The sequence below is a fragment of the Macaca mulatta genome, chromosome 14 (assembly GCF_049350105.2).
Source record: "Macaca mulatta isolate MMU2019108-1 chromosome 14, T2T-MMU8v2.0, whole genome shotgun sequence".
Classification (NCBI taxonomy): domain Eukaryota; kingdom Metazoa; phylum Chordata; class Mammalia; order Primates; family Cercopithecidae; genus Macaca; species Macaca mulatta.
In genome coordinates this window covers 48,255,532-48,277,994 of record NC_133419.1, presented here as the reverse complement: position 1 = coordinate 48,277,994, position 22,463 = coordinate 48,255,532, and the positions used below count along the sequence as shown (strand labels likewise).

At 43.4% G+C, this 22,463-nt stretch overlaps 1 protein-coding gene and 1 pseudogene across 3 annotated transcripts in view; one reads left to right on the top strand and one right to left on the bottom strand.

Annotated features, from left to right (window-relative positions):
• The window catches only part of PIK3C2A (phosphatidylinositol-4-phosphate 3-kinase catalytic subunit type 2 alpha), a 118,276-nt gene extending 100,317 nt beyond the window's left edge, over positions 1-17,959 (bottom strand). For 2 of the 3 annotated variants that reach the window (XM_077963183.1, XM_028833600.2), the window contains exon 1: positions 17,822-17,959. The gene's annotated coding sequence lies outside the window, so the exon portion shown is untranslated. Of the gene's footprint in view, positions 1-3,566; positions 3,659-17,821 lie in introns of all 3 variants that reach the window. The other variant, XM_028833601.2, reaches the window with a different exon arrangement.
• LOC697318 (large ribosomal subunit protein eL29-like) lies at positions 3,865-4,839 on the top strand (annotated as a pseudogene).
• Positions 17,960-22,463: the final 4,504 nt, after the last annotated feature.

The window sequence follows — 22,463 nt, the reverse complement described above, 5'->3', positions numbered from 1 at the left end:
GATTGCGGTTGTTTTTAGTATATTCAGTTGTTTTTAGTGTATTTTTAGTATATTGAGAAGTATGTGACCATCACCTACTACCAAGTTTCAGAATACTTTTCATCACCCCATAAAGAAACCCTGCATTCATTAGCAGTCATATTTCCCCTCCCTAATATTAGTGATTTTAAAAGAAGACAGTTTTGGAGAAGTATGAAAAACTAAAAAGTGAGCCGAAATTGAGTCACTGCACTCCAGCCTGGGTCACAGAGTAAGGTTGTGTCTCAAAAAAAAACAAAAAAAACAAAAAAACCGAAGTTGTCTGGTATAAAATAAAAGATTATGCGATATACAAAGAAGCAAGAAAATGTGACCAATGGTAAATAAAAGTAAAGGAAATAGTCAAAATAAGCAAACTCAAAGATGCCCCAAATGTTGGAATTATTATTAAATAGTAACTTTAGGATAGGCGCGGTAGCTCATGCCTGTAATCCAGCACTTTGGGAGGCCAAGGCAGGTGGATCGTTTGAGGTCAGGGGTTCAAGATCAGCCTGGCCAACATGGTGAAACCCCGTCTCTACTAAAAATACAAAAATTAGCTGGGCATAGTGACGCGTGCCTGTAATCCCAGCTACTCAGGAGGCTGAGGCAGGAGAATCGCTTGAACCTGGGAGGCAGAGGTTGCGGTGACCCAAGATCATGCCACTTCCCTCCAGCTTGGGCAACAGAACGAGACTCCATCTCAAAAAAAAAATAGTAACTTTAAAATAATTATGATAGATTGGGTGCGGTGGCTCACACCTGTAATCCCAGAACTTTGGGAGGCCAAGGCAAGTGGATCATCTCAGGTAAGGAGTTTGAGACCAGTCTGGCCAACATGGTGAAACACCATACAAAAATTAGCCAGGCGTGGTAGTGCGCACCTGTAATCCCAGCTACTCAGGAGGCTGAGGCAGTAGAATCACTTGAACCCAGGAGGCAGAGGTTGCAGTGAGCTGAGATCGCGCCACTGCACTCCATCCAGCCTGGATGACAGAGCGAGACTCCGTCTCAAAAAAAAAAAAAAAATTATGATAAAAATATTAAATGATCTAGTAGAAAAGACAGACAATATGTATGAAGTGATGAGACATTTCAGCAGAGTAATAGGAACTATAGAGAAGAAATACTGGAAAGGAAAAATATATTTGAAATCAATAATTAATTAGATGGACTTAGCAGAAGGATTGACAAACCTGAGGACAGATCAACAGAAAATATCCAAACTGAAACAGAGAAAAAGAGGGGAAGGGGATACAACAGCATGTCTAAGTTCTGTGGGACAATTTCAAATGGTCTAATATAATGTGTAATTGGAGTCCAAGAAGGAGAGGAGAGAGAATGAAATAGAATAAATATTTTAAAAGGAAATGGCCAGAACTCTCCACAAGTGAAGAAAGACATCAACCAAACAAAACCAAGAAGTTCAGTGAAGCCCAAGCAGGATAAAAATATAGTAGAGGATTCACCTAATGAGGTTATAATGTAGTTTAAGTGACTACTTGAAAGAAATTATGTCGGTTCTTAGTAATACATGGAGTTAGGATCAAATCCATTTATTATCTACAGAGTCTGTTCCTAAAGAAACCATGGAGGTAAGTTTTAATTTTACATCCTACCTATTAAAGAATTTAGCCTTGCCCAAAGACAGGTGCCCTCTGCTCCTGAGAGGTAATCTATGTCATACTAAATAGAGGTGTCTTTCTGGGCAGGGTTGGCCAACCAGAAAGGTCAACCATGTGATTTAGGATGGGACTTTGGGTCACCCAGTATCAGTCTGAATCCAACCTGGAGACTGAGTTCAACTATGTGGGCAACCCATCAATCAAATATACCTATTTAATGAAGTCCTAATTTGAAAATCTGGACACTGAGGCACAAGTGAGCTTCCCCGGATGGCAATAGTCCATGCATACTGTCACATACTGATACTGAGAGTAACACCTCCTGACTTAATGGGGAGCAAACACCAGATGCTCCAACATTTGAAACCCTCTTGAACTTGGTTCTATGGGCTCCGTGCCTTGATTTTAATCGGTACCCTTTCCCTGAAATAAACTGTAACCATGAACATAATAGCTCTTAGCAGTGAGTTCTCCTAGCATCTTTTTAGCAAGTTATCAAAACTTTGGGAACCTCCCCAGCTCCCAAAGACTTGCAGTTGGTGTCAGAAATGAAAGTGGTCTTCTGGAAGACTGTGTCCTCAAACTTTAGAGTTTAGCTAACTCGGAGAGGATCTTCATAAAAGTTTTAGGTTCGTTCAATGATGAAAGCTAGCTAAAAGTTCAGGCTTGGCCAAGAGTGGTGGCTCACGCCTGTACTCTGAACACTTTGGGACGTCGAGGCGGGCAGATTGCTTTAGTCCAGGAGTTTGAGAGTAGCCTAGGCAACATAAGGAAACCCTGCTTCTACCAAAAAAAAAAAAAAAAGAATAGAAAAATTAGCCAGCATGGTGGTGCATGACTGTAGTCCCAGCTAGTCAGGAGGATGAGGTGGGAGGAAAGCTTCAGCCTAGGAGGCAGAGGTTGCAGTGAGCGGAGTTCGCACCACTGCACTCCAGCCAGGGTAACAGAGTGAGACCCCTGTTTCAATAAATAAATTAATTAATTAATAATTCAGGTGTAATAGAAATGTATGGATCCTCCTATTATTTGTTTAACCATATGTTTAAAGATGGCACTCCTGCTCTTTGGGGAATATTGCTGATATAGTGAAGTTATATTCTCCAAGCTAAATTCAACATTGTGGGTCAATCTAAATCAGAACAGGAGACTTAATTTAACAAGTTGAATAAGCTACGTTACTATACTGTACATCTCCATTTCATATTTTATATAACTCTTTTAATGTATAAAAAAATAATTGCTTCTGGTCCAACAACTACAAATAATCCCCACAAAAGAACTGTTTTGTTTTGTATTTTTGAGACAATCTTGCTCTGTCACCCAGGCTGGAGTGCAGTGGTGCGATCTCAGCTCACTACAACCTCCGTCTCCCAGGTTCAAGTGATTCTCATGCCTTAGCTTCCTGAGTAGCTGGGATTACAGGTGTGTGCTACCACAACCAGCTAAATGTTTTATTTTTGGTAGAGATGGGGTTTCACTATGTTTGCCAGGATAGTCTCAAACTCCTGATCTCAAGTGATCGGCCTGCCTCAGCCTCCCAGAGTGCTGGGATTACAGACGTGAGCAACCATGCCTGGCCACAAAACAACTGTTATTGAAACCTCATCACTAGTCAACATTTTATAGCAAATACATTATTTGACTTTAAACATTCAGCCAATTATTATGTGGTAACTATGAAAACAACTATGGTTTTAATGTCCCCTCCAAAACTCATGTTGAAATTTAATTGCCATTGTCATAACATTAAGAGGTGGGACCTTTAAGAGATGTTTAGGCCAGGAGGGAATAGTCCTCATGACCATGATTGTGGGAGTGCACTCACACAATGTCATAATTGTGGGATTAATGCCATAACTATAGGAATGGGTACCTGACTAAAGATGAGTTCAGTCAGATTTCCTCTCTATCATATATGCTCACCTGCACTATGTTATGACACAGCAAGAACGTCCTCACCAGATGCCAAGCAGATGTTGGTACTACCATGCCCTCGGACTTCCCAGCTTCCAGAACTGTAAGCCAAATAAATGTATTTTCTTTATAAAGTATCGATCTGTGGTATTCTGTTATAGCAGCAGAAAACAAACTAAGACATTCTTCCAATAAAAACTAATCCTGAAATAAGAGATTTTTACGCTGTAGTTAGAAACTGAAATTCCCTGAAGAATATTTCCTTAGAAATCAGCTTTGTTATCCCACTAAGTTTTATATTTGAAAAAGTATCAACAGAAATTCAACTTAAAAATTGCTGAACATAGCTTCCAGTTCTAGGTGCTTCAGGAGCCACGGCTTAAGGTGCAGATATGGCCAAGTCCAAGAACCACACCACACACAACCATTCCCGCAAATGGCACAGAAATGGTATTAAGAAACCACAATCAAGCCAGGCGTGGTGGCTTACGCCCGTAATCCCAGCACTTTGGGAGGCTGAGGCGGGTGGATCATGAGGTCAAGAGAACGAGACCAGCATGGCCAACGTGGTGAAACCCCATCTCTACTAAAAATACAAAAATTAGCTGGCATGGTAGCGTGCATCTGTAGTCCCAGCTACTTAGGAGGCTGCAGCAGAAGAATTGCTTGAATCCAGGAGGCAGAGGTTGCAGTGAGCTGAGATCATACCACTGCACTCCAGTCTGGCAACAGAGCGAGACTCTGTCTTAGAAAAGAAACCCCGATCACAAAGATACGAATCTCTTAAGGGGGTGGACCCCAAGTTCCTGAGGAACATGTGCTTTGCCAAGAAGCACAACAAGAAGGGCCTAAAGAAGATCCAGGCCGACAATGCCAAGGCCATCAGTCCACGTGCTGAGGCTATGAAGGCCCTCGTAAAGGAGGTTAAGCCCAAGATCCCAAAGGGTGTCAGCAGCAAGCTCCAACGACTTGCCTACATTGCCCACCCCAAGCCTAGGAAGCGTGCTTGTGCCCACATTGCCAAGAGGTTCGGGCTGTGCTGGCCAAAGGCCAAGGCCAAGGATCAAACCAAGGCCCAGGATCAACTCCAGCTTCAGTTCCGGCTCAGGTTCACAAAGGTGCTCAGGCCCCTACAAAGGCTTCAGAGTAGGTATCTGTCTGCCAACGTGAGGACAGAAGGACTGGTGCAACCTGCCCGGGCTGCCATCTGCATGGGGCTGGGGTCCTCACCTCCTGTCCTATTTGTAAAAAGTATTAACAGAAATTCAACTTAAAAATTGCTGAATATAGCTTCCGGTTCTAGATGCTTCGGGAGCCACAGCTTAAGAAAAAGAAGAAAAAAAAATCACTAAATATAGGCATCACAAACTAACAAATGAGGACTTTGAATTAGAAGAAAAGAAAAACTGAGTTTCTGCCCCAACCCTATTATTATTAATTAGCTATTTCAACTTGAATAAAGCACTTCACCTCTCTGAGCTTCAATTTCTCAAGTATATAAAGTTGTTAGACATTGGATGATAAGATTCATTCTAGCCTGGTGCAATGGCTCACGCCTGTAATCCCAGCACTTTGAGAGGCCGAGGCAGGTGGATCACCTGAGGTCAGGAGTTCAAGACCAGCCTCACCAACATGGTGAAACTCCACCTCTTCTAAAAATACAAAATTAGCCGGGCGAGGTGGCAGGCGCCTGTAGTCCCAGTTACTCGGGAGGCTGAGGCAGGAGAATGGCGTGAACCAGGGAGGCAGAGCTTGCAGTGAGCCGAGATAGCGCCACTGCACTCCAGCCTAGGCAACAGAGCGAGATTCCGTCTCGAAAGAAAAAAATATATAATAATAAAAGAAACATACTATCACATTGGGGATTAAGAAAAGAAAAAAAAAAAATCAGAAACAAGTTAAATCACTAAGCTCAACTATCAAAAATCAGAACTCTCTCCAAAAAAATCTTAAAATCTCCATCTATCAATAAAAACTTTTTTAATTATTAAATTTAATATACCCCCAAGAAGGGGTATGCTATACTGAATTTTAGGTATAATAGGAATCCCCGGGTGAATTTTAGGCAGACACAGTCATGCGATCTGATTTATTTACATTGCTCAAGATCCCTGTTGTTCTGTGGAAAATAGGCATAAGAAACAAAAATGGAAACTGGGAGAGCAATTAACAGGTAGCTGAAAAAGTCTAGAATAATGACGTGGACTAGGATAACAGCAATGGAAATGTTAAGAAGTGATTTGATTCAAACAAGCAAACAAAATGATACATATAGACAGTAAATGACATAGGAGAAAAAAACAGTAATGTGAGAGAGAATGATTTAGTTGGGGAGGACACTATTTTTTTTTTTTTTGAGATGGAGTCTTGCTCTGTCGCCCAGGCTGGAGTGCAGTGGCTCGATCTCAGCTCACTGCAAGCTCTGCCTCCCGGGTTCACGCCATTCTCCTGCCTCAGCCTCCCAAATAGCTGGGACTACAGGCGCCCGCCATCATGCCCGGCTAATTTTTTTGTATTTTTAGTAGAGATGGGGGTTCGCCGTGTTAGCCAGGATGGTCTCGATCTCCTGACCTTGTGATCCACCTGCCTCGGCCTCCCAAAGTGCTGGGATTACAGGTGTGAGCCACCACGCCCGGAGAGGATACTATTTTTAATAGGGCAGTCAGGGAAAAAAAAATTGGAGCCACAACCTGGACATAAAAAAGAGTGAGACATGAGAAAAGTGGAGAGTCTTCCCAAGCTTCGTCACATGTTTAAAAATAAGTGAGCCTGGCCAGGTGCGGGGCCTCACGCCTATAATCCCAGTACTTTGGGAGGCTGAGGTGGGAGGATCACAATGTCAGGAGTTCGAGACCAGCCTGATCAACATGGTGAAACTCCGTCTCTACTAAAAATAAAAAATTATCCAGGCATGGTGGTGCTCGCCTATAATCCCAGCTACTCAGGAGGCTAAGGCAGGAGAATAGCTTGAACTCAGGAGGCAGAGGCTGCAGTGAGCCAAGATCACGCCACTGCACTCCAGCCTGGGCGACAGAGCTAGACTCTATCTCAAAAAAACAAAAAAAAAAACAAACAAAAAAAACGATAGGTGAGCCTGCCTCCTACTCCATTCTTCTTCTTCTTCTTTTTTTGAGACAAGGTCTTGCTCTGTTGCCCAGGCTGGAGTGCAGTAGCATGATCTCAGCTCACTGCAACCTCCACCTTCCAGCTCAAGCAATCCTCCCACTTCAGTCTCCCAAGTAGCTGGGACTATAGGTGCATGCCACCATGTCTGGCTAATTTTTGTATTTTTCATAAAGATGGGGTTTCACCATGTTGCCCACGCTGGTCTTGAACTTCTGGGCGCAAGAGATCCACCCACCTCAGCTTCCCAAAGTGCTGGGACTACATGCATGAGCCACTGCACCTGGCCCCCACTCCATTCTTTAGCCTCCATATTACTCTATTAAAACGATTATCCACTGCACAAGTACTACAAGCACATTAATAGAGGGCTTAATTCTATTTTGACAAAAGGCAGTGGTTGCACTGTAGCTTAATATCCACTAGTAGTCATTATCCCATCTTCAGTCTTTAGGAGCAACCTCCTACACATAAGTGATTCACAACCAGGGAATCCAACAAGGACAATTTTCTATGTCTGCATATGTGTATCACTGTATGTATGTGGGAGGGGGACAAGGAAATGGGATATAGTCACAGCAAGAGATTCCTGTTGAAAGACATTTTGCTCACCAAGAAGTTTTCAATCTAACTCAGAATCCCAACAGTAGTACTGCTTTGTGGAGATGATTACTGAACTTTGATCTACTTCATTGTTCATTCATTTGACATGAATCATTAAATAAACTTTGACATCACCCCAATTCCAACATGACAGATAACAGTAAAGCCTCTGTGTTAAATGTTATGGTATATACCTGCATTTAACATGGCTTAAGGTAGAAAGAAGATAAAACTGAGTTGCAACTGAGAAACCCTCAATAGTAAATAATAAATAACGAAAAACTGACATGAATACTTCTGGAATCTTCCCCCAAACTCCATCAATTTCTATGACTAAAAAAGTCTTACTTTCACATGACATCAACATGTAGATTAAATTCTTAGTTTTATATAATAGTGGTAGCGGAGAGGAGAAAGAACCATGTAGCAGCAAGTAAATATCAGACTTCCCTCTTATAAACTGTGATTTTTTTTTTTTGAGATGGAGTCTTGCTCTGTCGCTCATTGCAACCTCCACCTCCCAGCTTCAAGCTGATTCTCCTGCCTCAGCCTCCCAAGTAGCCAGGATTACAGGTGCCCAGCACCACACCCAGCTGATTTTTGTATTTTTAGCAGAGACAGGGTTTCACCATGTTGGCCAGGCTGGTCTCGAACTCCTGACCTCAGGTGATCCACCCACCTCGGCCTCCCAAAGTGCTGGGATTACAGGCATGAGCCACATTGCCTGGTCAACTCTGTGATTTTTAAAGCAAGTTACTTGATCTCCCTTTGTCTTTAATTTTCTCATCTGTAAAACACAGATAATAGAGTGTTTTCAGAGTTAAATAAAATTATGTAATAAAATGCTTAGCATATAATAGGGATTTTAAAATACACGTTGCCATCCAATTATTTTTCCTTTTAAAAAATGTTAACATCACCCTGCCTTGACCATTGTTGAAACAAGCATCAATATGTTGCTACCATTAACTTTGCATGGTGGCATGCACCTGTTCTCCCACCTACTCTGGAGGCTGAAGCAGAAGGATCCTTTGAGCCTATCAGGTCAAGGCTGTACTGCATTACGACTGTCTCTGTGAATAGCCATTGTGCCCCAGCCTGGACAACACAGCAAGACCTCATTTAAAAAAAAAAAAAAAAAAAAAAGCAACCTTAGGCCGGGCGCTGTGGCTTAGGCCTGTAATCCCAGCACTTTGGGAGGCCAAGGTGGGTGGATCACTTGAGGTCAGCAATTCGAGACCAGCCTGGTCAACGTGGTGAAACACTCTACCGAAAATACAAAAATTAGTCAGGCATGCTGGCAGGTGCCTGTAATGCCAACTACTTGGGAGGATGAGACAGGAGAATCATTTAAACCCGGGAGGCAGAAGTTGCAGTGAGCCGAGATCACACCACTGCACTCCAGCCTGGGCAACAGAGTGAGACACCGTCTCAAAAAGAAAAAAAAAAGCCAACTTATTATCAATAAGCATATGAAAAGATACTCAATATCACTAGTCAACCTACTAGAATGGCTGTAACTGGAAAAAGAAAAAAAAAGGAAAACAACAAGTGGTGGCAAGGATGTAGAAAAAATGGAACCCTGATACTTTGCTACTAGAGGAATGTAAAATGGTACAGCCACTTTGGAAGACATTTTAGTGTTTCTTCAAAAAATTAAATATGGAATTACAACAACCCAGCAATTCCACTCCTAGATGTATACCCAAAAGAACTGAAAATAGGAGTACACTAATACTCATAGCAGCATTGTTTATAATAGCCAAAAGGTGAAAACAATGCAGTATACATCAATGAATGAATATACAAAATGTGGTACGTTAAATATGATTCAGTCATAAAAATGATACATTCTACAGCATGTATGAACCTTGAAAACATTACGCTAAGTGAAATAAGTCAGACACAAAAGGCTAAATATTACACAATTCCACTTAAACGAAAGATCTAGAAAAGGTAAATTCACAGAGACAAAAAATAGAGGCTGGGCACAGGGGCTCATGCCTGTAATCCCAACACTTTGGGAGGCCAAGGCGGGTGGATTGAGACCATCCTGGCCAACATGGTGAAACCCTGTCTCTACTAAAAATACAAAAATTAGCTGGGCGTGGTGGCACATGCCTGTAGTCCCAGCTACTAGGGTGGCTGAAGCAGAATTGCTTGAACCCGGAAGTCAGAGGTTGCAGTGAGCTGAGATTGCGCCACTACATTCCAGCCTCCATCTCAAAAAAAAAAAAAAAAAAAAAAAAGTAGATTAGTGGTTACCAGGGACTGGGTCGAGAAGAGAATGAATAGTACCTGCTTAACAGCTACAGAGTTTCTGTTTGGAATGGTGAAAAATACAAAAAATACAAAAATACAAAAATTAGCTGAGCATGGTGGCACGTGCCTGTAATCCCAGCTACTTGGGAGGATGAGGCACAAGAATCGCATGAACCCAGGAGGAGGAAGCTGCAGTGAGCTAAGATCACACCACTGCACTCTAGCCTGGGCGACAGAGCAAGACTGCATCTCAAAAACAAACAAGCAAAAAAATTAGAAAGTCATCGTCTTCATCAAAATCTTCACATTGTTTCCCATTTTCAACAAACTTAATTCTAGAACCTTGCAGGTTTGACAATTAGCAAAAATTAGTAGTTTAAATTTAAAAATAGGGGAAACTAGGTGCAGGGTTTAAGGGATTTCTCTGTACTATAGTTACAAATTTTCTTTCACGATTTTTCCATAAACTTTCTAAAAAATAGTTTATTAATAAAAAAGAGACTTCTTCTTGAATCTCAAAAGTGTTATGCTAAGTGAAAGAGGCCAGACTCAAAAGGCTATATACACTGTGTGATGCCAATTTATATGGCATTTTGGGAAAGGCAAAACTACAGGGATAAAAAACAAAAGAGTTCTTGCCAAGGAGTGAGGGGTGGGCAGAAGGGATTTACTTCAAAAGGGCATAATTATGGAAATTTTTGGAGTGATGGAAATATTCTATGTCTTGTATCTTAATCGTGGTGGTGGCAGTTACACAACTGTCACTGTTTTTTGTAATTCATCTGTTTTAGTAGAACTATACAGAACGTTACACCTAAAACAGATGAATTTTACTATATGTAAATTATACCTTAATAAGTATGACTCTTCAAAAAGAATCCTTAACAATTGTAGTATCATGTCATATATTTCACTATGCACAGAATTCTAGCCTGATGAATGTCATTATGAGATCTAGTCAGATGAAACTAGGCTATTCAAGCCAGGCACAGTGGCTCATGTCTGTAATACCAGCACTTTGGGAGGTAGATGTGGGCGGATCACTTCAGGTCAGGAGTTCAAGACCAGCCTGGCCAACATGGTGAAATTCCGTCTCTACTAAAAACACAAAAATTAGCCACATGTGGTGGCAGATGCCTGTAATCCCAGCTACTCAGGAAGCTGAGATAGGAAAATCGCTTGAACCTGCGAGGCAGAGGTTGCAGTGAGCTGAGATCGTGCCACTGCACTCCAGCCTGGGTTACAGAGCAATATTCCACCTAAAAAATAAAAATAAAAAATAAGCCTTGAAAACCCTTCCCCAGGCCAGGCGCAGTGGCTCATGCCTGTAATCCCAGCACTTCAGGAGGCCAAGGCAGGCGTATCATGAGGTCAAGAGATCGAGACCATCCTGGCCAACATGGTGAAACCCCATCTCTACTAAAAATACAAAAATTAGCTGGGCATGGTGATGTGTGCCTGTAATCCCAGCTACTTGGGAGGCTGAGGCAGGAGAATCACTTGAGCCCGGGAGACAGAGGTTGCAGTGAGCCGAGATCGCACCACTGCACTCCAGCCGGGCGACAGAAGGAGACTCCATCTCAAAAACAAAAAAAAAAAAAAAACTCTTTCCTAAACATACATTTTATGTTCCCTTAGCTACGTTTTCCCTTGTTCTCTGTGCATTGAAATAACACTATCGTTAACACCTCATCATCTTCTTCCTATAGTGAGGATTTATAATCTAAACTCTTTACTCAAAAATCTTGTCTAATTAACTCTTATCTATTTTCCATTTGACTATATTATCCCTTACATCTTTTCTTTCCTGTAACAATTTTTTTTCAAATAACTGAAGTACTTTTTGCTACATGGATTGTAGTTAGTTGGTCTCTCCTAGTTGGTATATAAACTTCCTAAAGCCAGGAAGTAACCATTTCTTTATTACACACTGCAAAAATCTGGTTTGTACTGTGTATCTAAACACTCAAATGCCATATGAAGAGATGCAATGAAAAGAATACTGGGGCCAGGGGCGGTGGCCCACACCTGTAATCCCAGCATTTTGGGAGGCAGATCGCCTGAGGTCAGGTGTTCGAGACCAGCCTGGCCAACATGGTGAAACCCCATCTCTACTAAAAATACAAAAACTATTATCCGAGCATGGTGGCATGCACCTGCAATCCCAGCTACTCGGGAGGCTGAGGCAAGAGAATCGCTTGAACCCAGGAGGTGGAGGTTGCAGTGAGCTGAGATTGCACCATTGTTCTCCAGCCTGGGCGACAAGCATAAGACTTCATCTCCAAAAAAAAAAAAAAAAAAAAGAAAAGAAAAGAAAAGAATACTGGGCTGGACGTGGTGGCTTATGCCTGTAATCTCAGCACTTTAGGAGGCCAAGGTGGGCCCAGGGGTTCAAGACCAGCCTGGACAATGTGGCAAACCCGCTTCTCTACAAAAAATACAAAAATTAGCCAGGCATGGTAGCACGTGCTTGTAGTCCCAGCTACTTAGAAGGCTAAGGTGGGAGGATTACCTGAGTGTGGGAGTACCTGAGTGTGGGAGGCGGAGGTCGCAGTGAGCTGAGATGGAACCACTGCACTCCAGCCTGAGCGACACAGAGAGACCCTGCCTCCAAAAAAAAAAAAAAAAAAAAAAAAAAAAAAACCAGAACACTGGGCCTAGCATTGTAAGACCTGAATTCAAGCAATGCTTCTAATTTATTATGTAAGTCACAACATCTTTGGGCCTCAGCAAAATGAGAATACTTGCTGTATTTACTTCACAGGTAATAAGGTCTTGGAGGGAAAACAGTGTTAGCTAAGCTATAACCATCAGTCAATACAAGTGTAAAGATGTAGTATTGTCAGTCATAGTTATCTTGTCTAAAATTAGCCACTAGTGTTTTTTAAACAAACTCAATGCACAGCAAATTAAGTGAACCAACATTGCACATCAGTCATATAAATAATGTAACTGTTATACTGTAATATTAACAGAAAGCCTTATGTTTAACAGTAAGCATGTTAATTATACACTATCTTAATGCAGTCTCAAGGTTAAAAGATAAATACTTGCTGCTAAGCCAACAATAACTGCCTTCAAATCTATTAAAAGAGGATTTATAAATCCCATTTGTTTTTGTACCCAAACAGCTCAGTTTAAAATTTTAAGAAATCCAAGTAGTTTAAAATTGTATAAATCTCCTTTTAACTTTCTAAAATGTCCATATGCACTCTCTCATTGTGTTTTAAATCCATCACCTAAGAAAAACAAACTGCAGGCCGAGTGCAGTGGCTCATGCCTGTAATCCCAGCACTTTGGGAGGCCAAGATGGGAGGATCCCTTGAGGCCAGGAGTTCAAGACCAGCCTAGTCAACATAGTGAGACATCTCTATTTAAAAAAAAAAAAAAAAGAAGAAGGAAAGAAAGAAAGAACATACTGCAGGAAAAAAAAGATACAAAGTATACATAAATGAACAAAATAAAGATAACAAAAATATGACTCCACTACAGAGGCAGAGAAAACAAAGACATTTCTTCTCCTCCCAACCATAATCCTATGAACAACCTGAAAGATACTTACAGCAATACTTGCAAGTATGACCATAATTCTCATCAAAAGAACATCATATACAAGTACCATCAAAATGATTACAAATTATAAATTACCAGTGATAATTTTCTCATTGGAGTTCCTTTTCCTTTTTCAAGCAGGGAACCAAGACAGAATAGCCTCTAGATCTTTTTTGTTGTTGTTGTTGTTTGAGACAGTGTCTCACTCAGTCACCCAGGCTGGAGTGCAGTGGTGATCATAGCTCACTGCAGTCTCAAACTCCTAGGCTCAACAGATCCTTCTGCTGGCCGGGTGTGGTGGCTCACGCCTGTAATTCCAGCACTTTGGGAGGCTGAGGCAGGCAGATCACGAGGTCAGGAGATAGAGACCATCCTGGCTAACATGGTGAAACCCCATCTCTACTAAAAAAAAAATACAAAAAATTAGCTGGGTGTGATGGCGGGCGCCTGTAATCCCAGCTACTCCGGAGGCTGAGGCAGAAGAATGGCGTGAACCCGGGAGGCAGAGCTTGCAGTGAGCCAAGATCATGCCACTGCACTCCAGCCTTGGCGACACGGCAAGACTCCGTCTCAAAGAAAAAAAAAAAAAAGAGATCCTCCTGCCTCGATCCTCCTCCTGCCTCGATCCTCCTCCTGCCTCGATCCTCCAAAGCACTGGACTATGGGCATGCACTAACGCACCCAACCTCTAGATCTATACTGTCCAATATGGTAGTTACTAGTTACATGGAGCTATTAAATGCCTGAAATGTGGCTGTTCCAAATTGAGATGTACCAAGTATGAAACATACACCAAATTTAAAAGATTTAGGAGAAAAAAATAATGTAAAATCTCCTACCTATGTGACTCCCATTTTTGGCTCACATATTTCTAATGTACAGCTTTATATATGTAGTTGAATCCTGAATAAGGAAAATGGATACCAGAAGTATTAAGCAGTTTGCTCAATATCTCACTGCTTGATAGAAGCAAAGCAGGGCCTAGAACCTGATCACTTTTATCCATCCTGCCCTTATGAATAGAAGGAATTAATCATTTAAGACTCAACTTGAGCATCCTCTTCCTCCTCAAACCCACTCATTCCTTTTCCATATCCTAGCCCAGGTGACCATATCCTATTTAGCCTGCCCTTATAATTACACTGTTATAAAACGTATGTTTGTCTTCCAAATGGATGAGGACTTCTTGAGATCAAGCACTGTCTCATTTTTCTTATCCCTGGGAACCTTTGAAGTGCCAGGCACTCCTTCAGGCCCTCCAGCACTCTCAGAGCTTTCAGAGGGTTATTTTTTAGCCCTACGCAGGTACAACTACTAAAATGAAATTACCTACAATGTGATGCACCACCCAAAAGCATTCACCTTTATTACTTGCCTGTCTTAAATTATTTTTGGAATATGTAAAATTAATACAATGCATAGGCCAGGCGCAGTGGCTCACACCTGTAATCCTAGCACTTTGGGAGGGCAAGGCGGGTGGATCACTTGAGGTCAGGAGTTCGAGACTAGCTTGGCCAACATGGTGAAACCCCGCCTCTACCAAAATACAAAACTTAGTTGGGCATGGTGGTGTGCACCTGTAATCCCAGCTACTTGGGAGTCTGAGGCAGGAGGACTGCTTGAACCCAGGAGGCAGAAGTTTCAGTGAGCTGAGATCATGCCACTGCACTCCAGCCTGGGTGATGGAGTGAGGCTGTCTCAAAAAAGAAAAAAGGGCCGGGCGTGGTGGCTCACACCTGTAATCCCAGCACTTTGGGGGGCTGAGGCGGGGAGATCACGAGGTCAAGAGATCAAGACCATCCTGGCCAACCAACGTGGTGAAATCCTGTCTCTACCAAAAATACAAAAATTAGCTGGGTGTAGTGGCACATGCCTGTAGTCCCAGCTACTCGGGAGGCTGAGGCAGGAGAGTTGCTTGAACCCGGCAGGTGGAGGTTGCAGTGAGCTGAGATCGCGCCACTGCACTCCAGCCTGGTCAACAGAGCGAGACTCTGTCTCAAAAAAAAAAAAAAAAAGAAAAGGAATAACTTATGTTATCAAAGAAAGACAAGTTACAAAAAATGCTTTGCACTACTGCTGCTCTGATGCTCTATAAGAACTCTTGAGTTCCTAGGAAATTCAACACTCTCTTTAGGTATAAGTTCACTTATTGAATGTGCTTACCTAAATGCAAAACTGTGTGGTAGATTAAAGAAAGAGTCCTGGACATGGGAATTAATGCAAGCAATCTTCAATTAATTGAAAATTTTAGAACTATTAATTGCAGAAGAAACAAACTTAGTATACAGCTACTCGTTACAAAAAGTTAGTTTCTAAAATTCCTCCATGCAAACATGCCAACTTTTGTATTCTATAAAACAGATAAGGCCGGGCGCGGTGGCTCAAGCCTGTAATCCCAGCACTTTGGGAGGCCGAGACGGGCAGATCACGAGGTCAGGAGATCGAGACCATCCTGGCTAACACGGTGAAACCCCATCTCTACTAAAAAATACAAAAAACTAGCCGGGCGAGGTGGCGGGCGCCTGTAGTCCCAGCTACTCGGGAGGCTGAGGCAGGAGAATGGCGGGAACCCGGGAGGCGGAGCTTGCAGTGAGCTGAGATCCGGCCACAGCACTCCAGCCTGGGCGACAGAGCGAGACTCCGTCTCAAAAAAAAACTGCCAGGCGCACTGGCTCAAGTCTTCAATCCCCGCATTTTGGGAGGCCAAGATGGGCAGATCACTTGAGGTCAGGAGTTCAGGACCAGCCTGGTCAACATAGTGAAAACCAGTCTCTATTGAAAAAACACAAAAATAAGCCATGTTTGGTGGTGCGTGCCTGTAATTTGAGCTACTCAGGAGGCTGAGGCAGGAGAATCGCTTGAACCCTGTAGGTGGAGGTTGCAGTGAACTGAGATGGTGCCACTGCACTCCAGCCTAGGCAACAGAGCAAGACTCTGTCTCAAAAAACAAAACAAACCAAAACAGAAAAAATTGTAAAATCTGTGGATGAAAACATTAAAACATGTCATTTGTAAAGAAAACTGCAGGAAACATGCATATAAAACACAAATACCAACAGACCTTGATAAGAAAAAACCTGCTTTAGAATATATTAATTTAGCCAAAATGTATGGAATTTATGGAAGAAACTCCACATGTGCTTTGTACCTACGTAAAATCACTTTTGAACTAAATTTGAGTTAACAAATAAAATTTCTCTATTTTCATTCAGTTACATTGTTTTTCAGTATGTATCCACTGTCTTGATATTAAACAAATATCTTGCATAAAAATAAATATAAAATTTGTATACCTCAACTAGGGTCCTTTCGTCTAATTTGCTACTGTGAATAACAGCACCATCCTGTCCAGAGAGGGTTAGATCAAATTAAAAAAAAAAAAAAAAAAAAGGACCATTCTGCTGGGCATGGTAGACCAGCCTGGCTAACACAGTGAGACCCCATGTAAATTAAAAAAAAAAAAAAAAAAAAAAAAAAAGAGCACCAACCCCAACTATGGCAGAGCTGCTAAAGGAGTCTCTTGTGGAGACTTGAACCATAAGCCAAGGAGGCAAAGGTACAAAGTCTCTCCTGGAATTAGTTCCTGGACTTCTGTGCAGCCTTCCCCCTTTCTACTATGTCTTCACCATTCCCCTGCAAACAGCTTTCTTCTTGCATCTCTTCTATGCTGTGGCCTTTGATGCTACAATATATTTAAAAATTTTCCCAATAGAGCTTTTCTGCCTGAAACCCACTAGGAAAGATTTCAGGACATTTCTTTAATAACTAATCTTGTTCAAAGAGGAAGGCCTCCTTCGTTTCACTTAATTCAAACCCCCACTGTTCAAAATAAGAATATAATTATAACCTCAATTTATATCAGGCCAGTATAGGAAAAGAACCACAACAGGCTCTCTCTTCCACGTTCATCTCCAGACTTTTCTCCTTAGTTTCTCCTTCCTCATTTCCCTCCTCAATCCCTCCTCCCCGCCCCCCGCAAAATAATTCCACAGCTAGAGAATCTCGTTTTTAAAGGCAAAAATTCAGTGAGGAAAATAAGTATGTGCCTTTTTTTTCAATTATTTATTATTCCTCCGTCCCTCAGGAAGAGTTAAGCTAGTATTTTTTAATCTGACCGCTCTCTCAGAAGGATGATGCGCTAAATACACACTGAAAGAAAAGTCTTCCCAAAGCAAGTGGATTCGCAGCCACAAGCAACGCGGTGGGAGTGGGGGGCCCGGGGAGAAGAAAAAGTATCCTTGGCCCCCAGAGCCAGAGATGGGACAGGAGGTGAAAGAAGGGGCCGTCACTGAGAAGTGCAACACACACACTCGCCAGAACAATCCGCCAAGAGAATAGGACCGGCCACTGCGGCTCCAGCCCGGTCCCGCGGGACAAGGCTGGGGAGGGGGGGCCGGCGGGCCAGGGGGCCTGCCCTCCTTCTGTGGGACAAAACTAACTCCCAGGCGCACCTCCGCTCCCGACAAGAGGGGCCTGGTGGGGACGCGGGCTCCTAGCACCTCCAGCGCAGCACTTGCCGACGGCCTGCGGGGAAGTAAGGCCCGGAGGGAGGGGAGTCGGGCTGGGCAGCGCCAAGAGCACGGGATGGAGGGTCAGACGCGGGCACCCAAGGCACTGGGGGCCGCGACAAGAGACCCTTCCAGCCCGGGAACCCCGGGGCCCCTCTCCACCCTCGCAGAGCAGGATCCCGAATATCGTCCCCAGCCGCACCGACCGCTCCTCACCTCAAGCTGCCTGAGCCTCCGCCTCTACTACAACCTGAGCCGCCGAAGCCGCCACAGTCCGAGCCATTTTTCCCCTCAGCTGGCTCAGCCGCCGCCGAGAGCTTCGGCCGACTCCACAGCCAGCCAAGCCAGCACGTCACTTCCGACCAGGGAAGCACCGCCTTCCCCGCCCGGGCTTGTTGTGAATTGGCTGGCGCGGACGGCCTACCTGAGCGGGCGGGCGGGGCTTTGTCGCTGCCCGTGTGGCGTGAGCAAGGGAGCTGGGGCGCTGGGGAGCACGAGCCCAGGGGACCAGGGTCCGGATCCCTCCCGGGGAATGCTGAGCAGGCTCCGGACCCTCTCCGTGCACACCCCAGACCTGGGGAGGGGAGCTCCCAGGACACCCCAGCTGGCCGCTCCTCGGGCCCTGCGTCCGAAGCCCCGCACTGAAGTACCCTATTGTTCCTACCCCCTCTCCCGGGACTCCGCACCCTCCTCCGTCTAGGCTGAGGTTCCCAGATTTGTGTCTTGGCCCCCGGCGGCGCCGAGATTACTTTGTGATTGGAAGACTGAAAGGAACAGGCGAGACTTAAACTCCTCCACTCCAACCAGCATTTACCGAGGCCTCATGGTGGGTCAGGTGGTGTACGGTGGGTAATTAGTAGCCTATCACGTGGTTTCTGTAAAATGCTTGATAGCACGTAAAACGCTTTCAGGTCGGCATCTCGTTTCATCCTCACAACAGCCAGGTAAGGAAGATATCCCCATGATAATAACTCACAGCCAGACGACTCTTTCTACATTACAAAGTATTTTCACATGCAATCTCCATAATAATACCTTCTTATTGAGAATTTAATGAGATTATGCTTGTCGTTTGGTCCTCATGTGTGAGATTTAAAAATTACGTAACCATGGGAAGAGATAGGAAAATTATCCCCATTTACAGATGGTGCTTCTGGGGCACAAAGATGTTAAGCGGAGAGGAAAGATTCCATAGCATTTTACAACAGATTGTCCTTTAAGCAATAGGAGAAGGGGGTCCACATCATCCAGACGTTCACTATCTAATGTAGCAGACTGATTTAGCCTGCATTTCTCAGCCTAAACTAAAAATTATCAGCCTATATGTATATACGCATAATTAGAAGGCTCTAAGAGAAGTTGAACCTTCAGCAAATAACGGGAAAGAAAAAATGGTCTGATTTGGCTGGGACGGGGGTCGGAGAAAGGGGGCTAGGGCAATGGGGAGTGTGGAGTGGATGAATCCCTCATAGCGCTGTAATAAACATGCCTACACCTCCCCAGGGATGGGAAAATTGGATGGAGTTTCTATTCTATGGGGAATTCTAGAAGCAAATGTGTGATTATTTCTTATGGCTGTAGCTACCGGCTCTTGTGCACCCCCACTTCTTACTCCTTTCTTTCCCCCCAAACCCGCCCCTCCTCCATGCACACACACTTCCAGGCAGGCTACACGTTCTAGAAGAATGTCCCTTAGAAATCAACTTAGTTCCGCAGCATTGTTCTGCTTTATCTTCTGATCACAGGAGGAATTCTAAAATTGGCAGCAACTCTTTCACAAGATTAAAAAGGGTGGGGAAAGTGATTTATCTCAGGGTAGCTTCCTAGCTTCTGCTCCAGAACTGAGTGTGCCTTCAGGAAAGAAGGAAGAGGCCTTGAGAGAACACTGAGTCTTCAGGAAGGGTAACTATTTGTCTTTCTTTCTTTCTTTCTCTTTCTCTCTCCTTTACTTTCTTTCTCTCTTTCTCTTTCTTCCTCTCTCCCTCTCCCTTTCTCTTTCTTCCTTTCTTTTTTTTGATCCAGCCAGACAGACTAGATTTTTTTTTTCTAATTTTTTTTTTTTTTTAATGAAAAGTATTTCCCCTGAGTCCCAGCAGCAGAGGGCCCTGGTTCTTGAGTCACTTCCTTGTTGCAGTTCCCACTTCATTATTATAGCTTTTGAATGGCTGATCCATGGTAGCCTCTCATCAACCAAAAGGTTCCCAATAAGGTGAAGAGAAAGAAAAGGAGTTTGATGGTTTTCCAGATTCCAAAAAAATTAGCTTTCTCAAGTTGCCAGGTGTCAAGAACCAGAACAGGTAACCCTCTCTCAGCATATCTCATCTGTCAGCAATGGCTTGTGAAGATGCATATGTAAACAGTAGGAACACAGACTTCTGGGAGACAGTACAAACTGGTGCTGCTGTCATTTGGAACCAACTAGAACATACGTGGCAACCATTTCTCCTGTTTCCTTTCTTCCACTGGCTTCACTTTTTTTTTTTTTTTCTTTTTTTTGGAAAAAAGTGTGGAGTCTCACACTTGTTGCCCAGGGCGGAATGCAGTGGTGTGCTCTCCGCTCACCACAACCTCCGCCTCTCTGATTCAAGCAATTCTTCTGCCTCAGCCTCCTGAGTAGCTGGGATTACAGGCATGTGCCACCACACCCAGCTAATTTTTGTATTTTTAGTAGAGACAGAGTTTCTCCATGTTGGTCAGGCTGATCTCGAACTCCCAACCTCAGATGATCTGCCCGCCTTGGCCTCCCAAAGTGCTGGGATTACAGGCAGAGGCCTTACATTTTTAAGTGTTTCAATCCTAACTTCCCACAGACAACTTCCCAGTAACACAAATATTCCCCAGCCTCTTCCAGTACCACATGAGAAATGGGCAGTCTTTTTTTTTTTAACCACAGATGAAATATAGTGGCGTACAATGATTAGCATTTGCCAAGGCCAAGCCCTGTTCTTCGTGTTTTATGAGTCTCATTGACTTTATGAGTCTCATTGACTTCCTCCAACCATCTTCCTAAAAGATATAATTATTATATCCTAATTTTATAGCTGAGAAATTTGAGGAACAGAGAGGAGAGTAACTTGCCCAATGTCACACAGCTACTAAAGAGTAGAGCTGGGATCCAAAACTGGGTCTGGCTGCACAACCCATGCTCTTTTAACCTCACAGTTCCCCCAGCGGGCCAAGGAGATTTTAACATCTACAAAATGCTGTTAATAAGTATAATAGTTAGGTTTTTTTTTTTTTTTTTCCTTTCTCAATGTCGTATCCCCATCTGAGTAGAAGGACTCTGCTGGGTACTATACCAAACTATTTATTTATATATTTTTGTTTTTTGAGACAGAGTCTCACTCTGTTGCCTAGGCTAGAGTGCAGTGGCGCCATCTGTGCTCACTACAACCTCCATCTCCTGGGTTCAAACCTCCAGAGTAGCTGGGATTACAGGTGCACACCACCACATCTGGCTAATTTTTTGCACTTTTAGTAGAGACAGATCACCATATTGACCAGGCTGGCCTGGAACTCTTGGCCTCAAGCGATGCTCCCATCTCAACTTCCCAAAGTGCTGGGATTACAGGCATGATCCACTGTGCCCAATTATTTAATCCCGATTATGATAAGCAGTGTGAAGGAAAACTACAGTGTTCTTTGATTTAGAATAGAAGACAAGAAGGCCTTCCTTGACAAAGTGACATTGAGCTGAGATCTAAAGGATAAGTAGAAATTGAGGATGGGTGAAAGTATACCAGGCAGAGGGGACAGTGTGTGCAAAGACACTGAGAAAGGAGCATGGCTCAGCTGAGGAACTGAGAGGCTAGTGTTGTTGTTATACTGAGAAGAAGGAAGTATCTTTATTAAAAAAAAATTTTTTTTTAGACACAGCATGTCACTATGTAGCCTGGGCTAGTCCCAAACTCCTGGCCTCAAGCAATCTTCCCACTTAGCCTCCCAAAGTGCTAGGAGTATAGGTGTGAGCCACTGTGCCTGGCCAGAAGCATCTTAGGCACTATAGTGAGACAGGACGATAATGCCAGGCCTGGGAGGCTATATTAAGAATTTAGGTCTTTATCTTGAGAATGAAGAGAAAGATTTTAAGCCTTCAAGTGATCAGAGTTGCATTTTTGAAAGATTTCATAGAGCTAGGAGGAGAAAGGATTAGAAGGGTCTAGGGGATTTGGGTAGCCCAGTCTGGAGTTTATTGCAACTGTGTAGGGAAGTGATGACAGTGGCTTGAACCTTGGATAAGACACAATAAATGTGTGGCTCACGCCTGTAATCCCAACACTTTGGGAGGCTGAGGTGGGTGGATCACCTGAGGTCAGGAGTTCAAGACCAGCCTGGCCAACATGGCAAAACCCCATTTCTACTAAAAATACAAAATTAGCCAGGTGTGGTGGTGCATGCCTGTAATCCCAGCAACTCAGGAGGCTGAGGCAGGAAAATCACTTGAACCCAGGAGGTGGAAGTTGCAGTGAGCCAAGGTCGTGCCATTGCACTCCAGCCTAGGCAAAAAGAGCAAAACTCCATCTAAAAAAAAAAAAAAAAAAGACACATAAATGTGAAGCTGACTGAGCTAGGGTTCCTGGCCTTGGAGACAGTCCAGTAGGGGAGAACAACTTAGAAGTAAAAATAGTATATTGTGCTATGAGCACTACTAGAGGCAAGCCCAAATAACTCTGAAAGGTTGGAGAAAAGATAAGAGGGAAGATGGAAAATGTATTCATTATCTATTGCTGCATATCAAATTACCCCAACATTTAGCAGCTTAAAGTAATAAACATTTACTAGATCACAGTTTCTGTGGGACAGGCATGTTGGCATGGCATAGGTGGGTGTTTCTGATTTAAGATTTCCCATGAGATTG